The sequence below is a fragment of the Austrofundulus limnaeus genome, unplaced genomic scaffold, assembly GCF_001266775.1.
Source record: "Austrofundulus limnaeus strain Quisiro unplaced genomic scaffold, Austrofundulus_limnaeus-1.0 Scaffold132, whole genome shotgun sequence".
In the NCBI taxonomy this organism is placed as follows: domain Eukaryota; kingdom Metazoa; phylum Chordata; class Actinopteri; order Cyprinodontiformes; family Rivulidae; genus Austrofundulus; species Austrofundulus limnaeus.
The window spans coordinates 512,676-521,224 of NW_013952534.1; the positions used below are offsets into that span (position 1 = coordinate 512,676).

The window sequence follows — 8,549 nt, forward strand, 5'->3', positions numbered from 1 at the left end:
AATAATTTTGTGAATATGACTGCATCATGAAGAGTTACAAACTGGTGCTTGCATGAATCACTAGGGCTGTGTATTGGGAAGAATTTGGTGACACACGTATCACAATATAAATTTCCATTTTTTTCTCCAAAACAGTCCAATTTTTCAAAAATGAAATATTGCGATATTTTCTTTCACTCCTCTGAATCCCTATGAACATTTTTTCTTTAATTGGAGCCATTTTAAGAAGGCAGTGACTAACTTTGGTTTTATTTGTGTTTGGACTAGCCATTAGCTCAATGGCCCTATCAAACAACAAAACATAAAAATGTTCTTTCTCCAAGGTCATTCAAGGAAACCATCATCAAGATGTACAATAACAATTCCTTATAACATGACAACAAAACCAAAAAGGTCATAATACTTCTTTTTGACAGTGAAGTTAATGARCAGACACACATAAGAATTCTTTTGATCCATCCAACAAATTCAGCTCAGTAGAAGTTCTRGTCCAACAGGTTGGAATTAACACATGAATTAAACCATACAGTGGCTACAGACACTGCAAATAAAGGCCTGTTTATTCAGTGTTGTTTGAAGTGTAAGAACTAATAGTAGCGAAGGGAACATGAAATGAAAGATACACACACTAATATAGTTTAACCAGAATGTAAACAGATGTTTTCATTAGTAAGTCTCAAATAACCTTTTCAAGAGTGGCAAWAACGGCAACTGRAGAGAAGCAGAACCAAAATGYATTCTCGTTTGTGTGCCAGTGTTGACTAAATCTACACTGATGTGMAGAGAGTGACATATATCCCTCGCTGAGCACATCTGGCATTTGTCACAGCAAACGCATCCAATCAGCCGGAGCGCAGCCAGCGGCCCGAGCGTCCCGGCAGGAAGATTAAACTAAGCCACTGCTCTGGCCTTGGCATTTCAAAATCTTCACAGACATGAAAGCGTTAGTTAYGATCTACGCAAATGTTTGTGAGAGAACGGAAATGTCCAGCTTTGGGACTTGTTGATAGATGAGCRTCCTCAGCAGAAGAGACGGTTGCTTTGTTGCTTTCTAATGGAGATATGATGAAATCCATTGAACACACAAATAGAATGAATCATGGATATTTTATTTACCAGAGACTGGAGGATAATATTCACCCCTACATATTACAAAGGTAGTACAGCTACTGATTCATTTTTTCAAGTCAGGGCTAATAAACCTGAGTGAATTGATACAGGAAATGTGGTGAGTTAGTAGCCGCCCCTTTCTGAAAAATAGACAAAAAAACCCTCTTATTGCCCCCACTGTCCTTCTGACATCATCACTTATTTTAAAAGGRTTATAAAATSGAAACTATGGTTACGCATCACCCCCCACATTGATCCATCAAACCACTGAAAATGAAGGCAGCTTCCTCCATTGATATATCACTGGATTGGATGTTTCCTATTGCCGCCTATTGTCTGCTTTTTGGCATAGAGCGTTGCCATTACTGTGTGTTGATTGAGGACACAAATGTCATGTTTATACTGTRGATTACAGCATTGCTTCTTCATTTTGTGCTTTTACAATCCATTTCAACAAGGTTTCCAATTTCATGACAATGTGTAATGTTCAGTTATACACAATGGTGGTATTCAACTGTCTATAAACGTTTTACTGGCCAGCATTAATATAAATATACCATTAAAGTAGCAATGTCTAGTGATAGTGTGACCCATATCGGCTGTAGAAGCTTAGGGCTAAAGCAAAACAAGAGTTTGGATTTACCACGGTACATGTTGGCAACATAGCAGAAAAAAAGGACTGATGATGTAGAAATCATAAAAACTTAATAATATTAACATTAACAAAATTAATATAATATATATAATTTGACAGTTTATATAATCTAATGTTTTAAATAAAGCAAGAAAAGCTATGTGTGTTATGGATTTACCAACAGAAGATAAAGAGTAAAACATCTAATTTCAATTCAGTTTATTAATATAGCGCTAAGTCACAACAACTGTTGTTTCATTTCACAACACAAGTAAGCAGATTTTATCTTTAGCTCAGTGTGATCTGAGCAGAACTGAAGCTAATAATGTAACAGTTTAAAATTAAAATAATCTTATAAAGTCAATGTAATCACTTTTATTTATTGAACTGGTTAGCAGATATTAGCTTGTAAAGCATACAGTGTGTATTACTCTGCTGAATNTATATATAATTTGACAGTTTATATAATCTAATGTTTTAAATAAAGCGAGAAAAGCTTTGTGTGTTATGGATTTACCAACAGAAGATAAAGAGTAAAACACCTCATTTCAATTCAATTCAATTCAATTCAATTCAGTTTATTAATATAGTGCCAAGTCACAACAACTGTTGTTTCATTTCACAACACAAGTAAGCAGATTTGATCTTTCGCTCAGTGTGATCTGAGCAGAACTGAAGCTAATAATATAACAGTTTAAAATTAAAATAATCTTATAAAGTCGATGTAATCACTGTTACTTATTGAACTGGTTAGCAGATATTAGCTTGTAAAGCATTTATACAGTGTGTAGCACTCTGCTGAATCATGCTACAATTTAACACAAACTATTAAATGTTATAGCTGATTTGTCCTCTGATTGATATGTAGACCTATAGTATAAAATAATATTATAAATGTAAGTGTTTTTAGGTTTCTGCTAGAGGAAGCTAACCTGAGAAGATGGTTAGCTAATAGAGACAAGTTTCATCCCATAACAGGTATACAGAGAACATTTTCTAAGTGTTGACTGGTAAATATTTATTATTATTCAGTGTTTCCCCCTACCATTATACAGGCATTAACATCCTTTGTATTTAACAAGTCTACACCTGTATTTATGTCTGCAGAACACTTCGCTAATCACTAATCCGTTAAACAAGAATATTAGCTATGCTAAAGCTAAACAGCTAAAATCTTAGTGGAGATAAGTGTTAACCACGTTAACAACAGTTTTCATCTCCTTCCAGTTGTTGATGGTGGGACCGACACAAACCAATTGTTAGTTTTCTATTGGTTTCATTTGAAAGTGGTGGGATCATCTGTAGCAAATCGGTCAATCCAAACCAGATTATAGCTCTAACTTGTGATACTTAGTTTACCCCTTTCAGAATAAAATCATTTATTTGATCGTATTTGTATTTAATACATTCTCTTTCATAACTAGTCAATTTATGTATTCACAACTTAAATATTGTGAAATGTTATTTTATTTATAATTGATGCTAGATTTTGTAATTATTTGAATCAGGTGTATTGAAGCAGGGAAACATCTAAAGCATGCAGAACAGTGGGTCACGAGGAACAGGGTTAAAGACTCCTGGTCTAGATTTATGTGTTGTCTATTTCAGTAGCGCACTTTATTATAGGCCTATGTTATAACTAGTAAAATATCTGTTCCCAAAGTAGAATCCATATTCAAATGTAAAAGCTTGGAGGGTAAACCTCGTTGGTAGCACACAGGCAGTAGGCTGGGGTTTGACTGGAGCTGAACGGAAACTAAATTTAGTTTGCAAATGAGCAGGAAGGTGGTGTGACCTGCTGCTGCTCCTTTCCACGCACGTGGTCACCTCCAGTCTCAGACTGGCCTCCTTTACATGCACAGCTGGCAAGTGGAAATATGGAAATGTTGACCATGACTCAAAAAGCCCAACTTAAACACAGGAAGAGCTTCAATTCTGATCATTTTTACCAACACAAAAGGCTAAAAACACACAAAAAATGGCTTCAACACAGTCAGTTTTACAGATGTTTAAGAGGCAGGAAAGTCCGCAGGCGATGTGAATGTTAGTAGTTGTTAATGAGGATGTTAAACACACAAAAAAAGAGGAAAGAAGGCTTTAGGAAACTGCAGGTGTTTGGCTTTAACAGGTTAACAATAACACGCTGTAACCGGACGCTCCTGCTGCCTGACACAAACAAGAAGCCTTTTCCCCACCAGTCTCCTGTTTCTGGTCCTGATTCCTGCTGGGTGAAAGTGGAAACCCTGCACCATCACTGAGGAGGTGCAGCAGGATCGTGTGACTGCAGGTGATGCAACAGAAACAAGACAGACGACTACAGAGAACGTCTGCAACAGCTTCAAACTGTTTCAGCACATCTGTGTTAAATCTGAACTATTTGGGCAAACGCTGACTCAGCAGTCGCTAGTGTTGTTTTTTCCGCAATCTAATGACTTCTGCATACTTAGTGCCATTTTTAGCCATTCATCCATCAAAAAGTGAAAGCTAAAATTTCTGTTCTGTTTTTTTACACCTTTCAAAATGTTTACGCTTACGTAGAAAAATTCTCCTCAAAGAAACACTAAAATCTTCTTCAGCACATATTCAGCTCTATTTTTCTCTTCTTAATAGGTTTTGTTCTGCTACTATTAGCATTTATGTTGTATTTTTTTACTTTTAATAAGAATTTTGATGCTTTTAACTTTTAGCTATTCATTTGCTAATATTAGCTTTTAGCAAGTCTTTTGTTACTTTTGGCATTTAGGTAGCATTGTTTTTTTCCAGCTAGCATTTTCTACTTTTATTATTAATTTTCTACTTTTTCTATTTTAGCTATCCTTTTACAACTATTAACTTTCTGCTATGTTTAGCTAGCATTTTCCTGCTTTAGGCTTTTGACTAGCCTTCTGCTGCTTTTAGATTTTAACTACTATTTTGCTGCTTTTAGCTATTAATTTACAACTTTTAGCTAGCCTTCTGTTACTTTTAGCTATTCATTTACAACTTTAGCTGGCCTTTTGCTATTTTTGGTTATATCTTTTTCTGCTTTAGATAACCATATGCTGCTATTAGATACATTTTTGCTGCTTTTATTTGTTTGTTTTCCTTAGCTTAGTTTTTTTTCTGATCTCAGCTAACCTTTTTCTACTATTAGCTTTTCACTGGTCTTTGTTTACTTTTAGCTAGACGTTTGGTTCTTTTTTTTAGGTTCTTTCGTTACTTTCAGCTTCTGGCTAGCATTTAGCTGTTTTACCTAGCCTATTGCTACTAAGCTTTTAGTTAGATTGTTTAGGGTTGTATCTAGCATTAAGCTTTTTTCTTTTGTTTTTCCTACTGTTCTGCTACTTTTAGCTTTCCGAATAGTTCTGTGCTTCATTTAGTATTTTAGCTACTGTTCTGACATTTTTTTAGCTTTTAAGCTAGTCTTCTGCTTCTGTCAGCCCTAATTCAGTTTGCTGTATTTTTGCAGGATGTGCAGTTTGCTGAGTTAAATGAATGTTCTTCCTTATTACGATGATGAAAACACACTGAAGTCCAGAGGAAACAAACCCCCTCACCAGCACACACCACCATGCACCAGCTGCGTTACAGCAGGTCACTGGGAATTTGGGTCGTTTCTCTCATGTTTCCCACAGGAACATGAGAGGAGACAGTCTGGGACGGAAGTGAGGAGAATAGACATGCTGCAGCACATCCACCTCTCGGTCCCGCTAATCCTGATTTATTACGTAAGAAACGCATTGCTGGACTGCAGCGTCACGTCTGTCTGTCACCCCGTCACACAGACACACAATACGTCCAGTCAACAGCAGGGGCGAAGGGATAGAGCTGCTGGACATTTGTTCAGGTGACACTCACCTCTTTAGCTGAGGAAGTCTCTCGGCTGACTCACAGAAGGTGGACGCCACTTGTAAATATTAACGCAGTCCTCAGGTCGTCTGTCTGCTAATGTTAGCAGACGACGATGATGTTTATTATTATCGTCTGATAGCCGTGGTGGATTCCTCGTACCTTCCTCCGTCCAGCGACGCTACGTCAGATAAATATTTAGCAGTGAGAGAGATTCAGTTTGTTCAAACAAGTGGTGGGTTGTTCCCTGCTGTCGACAAAAGCAGAAATTCCCAGTCTATTCGTTAGCCACCAGTGCGCCTGCACCATTCTGCCAAGGAGGGCTATGGGAACTAATAAAAACAACAGAAACGTACGTGGCGTTTCCGGTTTGAATTTTCGAAATAAAAGCGACGCAAACGTCACCGCTAGAAATGATTGTACACTGACGAATTTTCTACTGTGATGTAAAGTTAACTGTTCTCACATTTTAGGTTTTGTTCATCCAAAGTCATGATTCTAATGCTAAAACGTGATGTAGCAGTTGCTGAAATTGATCACAACACATTCTGAACAATAACACAATTGCTGTTTGGCGTCAGCTCTGTTTGTTGGCAAAATATCTCATGAACCACTGAGATTTTACAGACATAAAAATAATCATCTACATTTGATTACACTTAGGGGTCAACACAATGCAGGATGGCTGCCACAGCCGACTATAATTGGAAAATGTCAAGTTAGATAGTTTAGACACTTATTATTATTATATTGTGCCTAAATTAAGTGTGTTTTGGCTGCGAGCCAGTCATAACACAAATCCAAAATACTTCATTGCTTGGTATATTTTGTGCACAACTTTGGCATCGGCCTTGTCTAAGCTGTTAGCAAAATATCTCATGGACCACTGCACACATTTGAATGAAACTCTTGGAACATGATCAGTAAATAACTAGCTAACTTATTAATTTTAGGAGTCCATCCATGTGATGATGGCTGCCACAGCTAATCAACATTAGCCAACAAATAAATAGTTATAACTCTGCATGCCTGGACTTTCATTTTACAAAATAAGGTTAGTTTTTAGTATTTTATTTTGAAGTTTCAGCCCTACGCACTTCCTAAACGGTCTATGACTAAAGAAACTTGACAAAACCTTTTTTCATTCGTTGCTGCTGGGCAGGACGTGAACCACGTGATCTGTGCCTTACGTGCCCTCCCATTAGTCTTCAAATCTTTCAAAAATTCATGAACCTCACATCAGACTTACATTTGATGAGATCATATATTTCATCTCCAGAAGATGATTGTTATACAAATATTTCTGGTAAAAATGGAACAAAAAAATAAGTAAAATCCTGCGTGTTTTTGAGGGGATCTGATGTGAAATATACAGTAGCTGAGGTAATCACTAGTATTTCTTTATTTTTATTTTTTTTTTTTGCACAAAATTTTAATTGTGGTTTTAGGGGAAAGTTTTAACAAAACGTGGTGAGTGGCGCCCTCTGGTGGCTGACTGATGTTTTGTCCAGAGGCGAGAAGGTCTGTCAACTTTTACTCTGTTAACAAAATATCTCACAAACTACTTTAAACATTTTGACTAAATTTGCAGAAAGTAATCGCTGAATATGCCTTTAGAACGGATTGCATTTTGGGTGAAACAACTTCAAGATGGCCGCCACTCCTAACTAATCTTAAAAAAACATAAAAATCAGTGAATTTAAGCAAATTTGGTGGGGTTGTCATGCACGTCCTATAGTGCCACACAATCGCAAGAGATCTTTCCTTAAAAGTTTAGTTTTAGCTATTTGGAGTCAGTCAAGTTTGTCTGTTAGCAAAATATCTTTTGAACCACAAGATAAATTTTAATAAAACTCTCAGAAACTAATCACTGGATGTGCATCTATAACTGATTAACGTTTGGAACCAAATTGATTCAAGATGGCTGCTGCAGCTTATCAATTTTAGCCAACGCAAAAATGACTTGGATGCAGTCAAGTGGGCAGATATTGAGGTAAAATTTGGTGTGGTAATAGCTGAGAGTCATTAACTATATAATCTGAGCATGACGTCTCAGAATATTGCATGAGATTGTGCAGAACATTTGACTAAAACTGTTAGTCCTCCTGTTCATATGATTTAATTGGATATTTTAAAATGACTGTCAGTATCCTCTCTCAAGGACCTCTTTATTACTAATATATTCCAGCCATATCAACAGCTGCAGTCTAAATTTAATATATAATTATAAATAAAATAAAATTGGATTAGGTTAAAGTTTAGTTTAAAACAAAGGCAAGAAGCAAAAACTCTTACATGTGCCTTTGTTTTAAACTAAACTTTAAACTTTAGGCAACACTGATGGGTTCTGCTCCTTCCTGTTTCTTGACCAATAGGAGAGGAGCTGACCCAAGAAAGACCGCCCAATTTATTTGCATAATTAGGCAGAAAAGCCCAAGGTAAAGTACAAACAAGAGACAGAAAAATAACATGAAAATAAAATATAAAAACATTTAAGAAACACAATAATCTACAAGTAAAAGAACTGTTTTTAACAGTAAAATTTTAATTATCTGCTAAAATGTGTAGATTGGTGGAACTAAGTTGGAAAATAAATATGATGGTGAATTAAATTATAAAACATGAGGTAAAGTCATCATTTTTTAAAACTGATTGGTGTATTTTAAGTGTTTTTATTCATTTATTTGTCCATTTATATATTTCTGATTTAATTCGTATTTATGTCACTTTCAGTCCTCCATACAACATAGCCTCTTTACTTCACTAAGTTCTGTCTTTTTAATTTTATTGCTTTGAAATATTTAACTGCATTCTTAAGCTTGTCCTTTAGATTCTGATCCTACATCAACACCTACTCATCAAACTCAAGAAAGAGGCCGACAACCCAAAAGAGGTCATTTCTGTTAGCACCATAGACATCCATAAACGCCCTTTTGGAAGCCTAACGGCATAACCATGTCGCCGCCATATATATATA

The 8,549-nt window shown here is 36.1% G+C and overlaps 1 protein-coding gene across 3 annotated transcripts in view; it reads right to left on the reverse strand.

Annotated features, from left to right (window-relative positions):
• Window positions 1-5,897, reverse strand: part of osbpl8 (oxysterol binding protein-like 8) — a 110,743-nt gene extending 104,846 nt beyond the window's left edge. For 2 of the 3 annotated variants that reach the window (XM_014015608.1, XM_014015606.1), the window contains exon 1: window positions 5,582-5,896. The gene's annotated coding sequence lies outside the window, so the exon portion shown is untranslated. Of the gene's footprint in view, window positions 1-5,581 lie in introns of all 3 variants that reach the window. The other variant, XM_014015607.1, reaches the window with a different exon arrangement.
• Window positions 5,898-8,549: the final 2,652 nt, after the last annotated feature.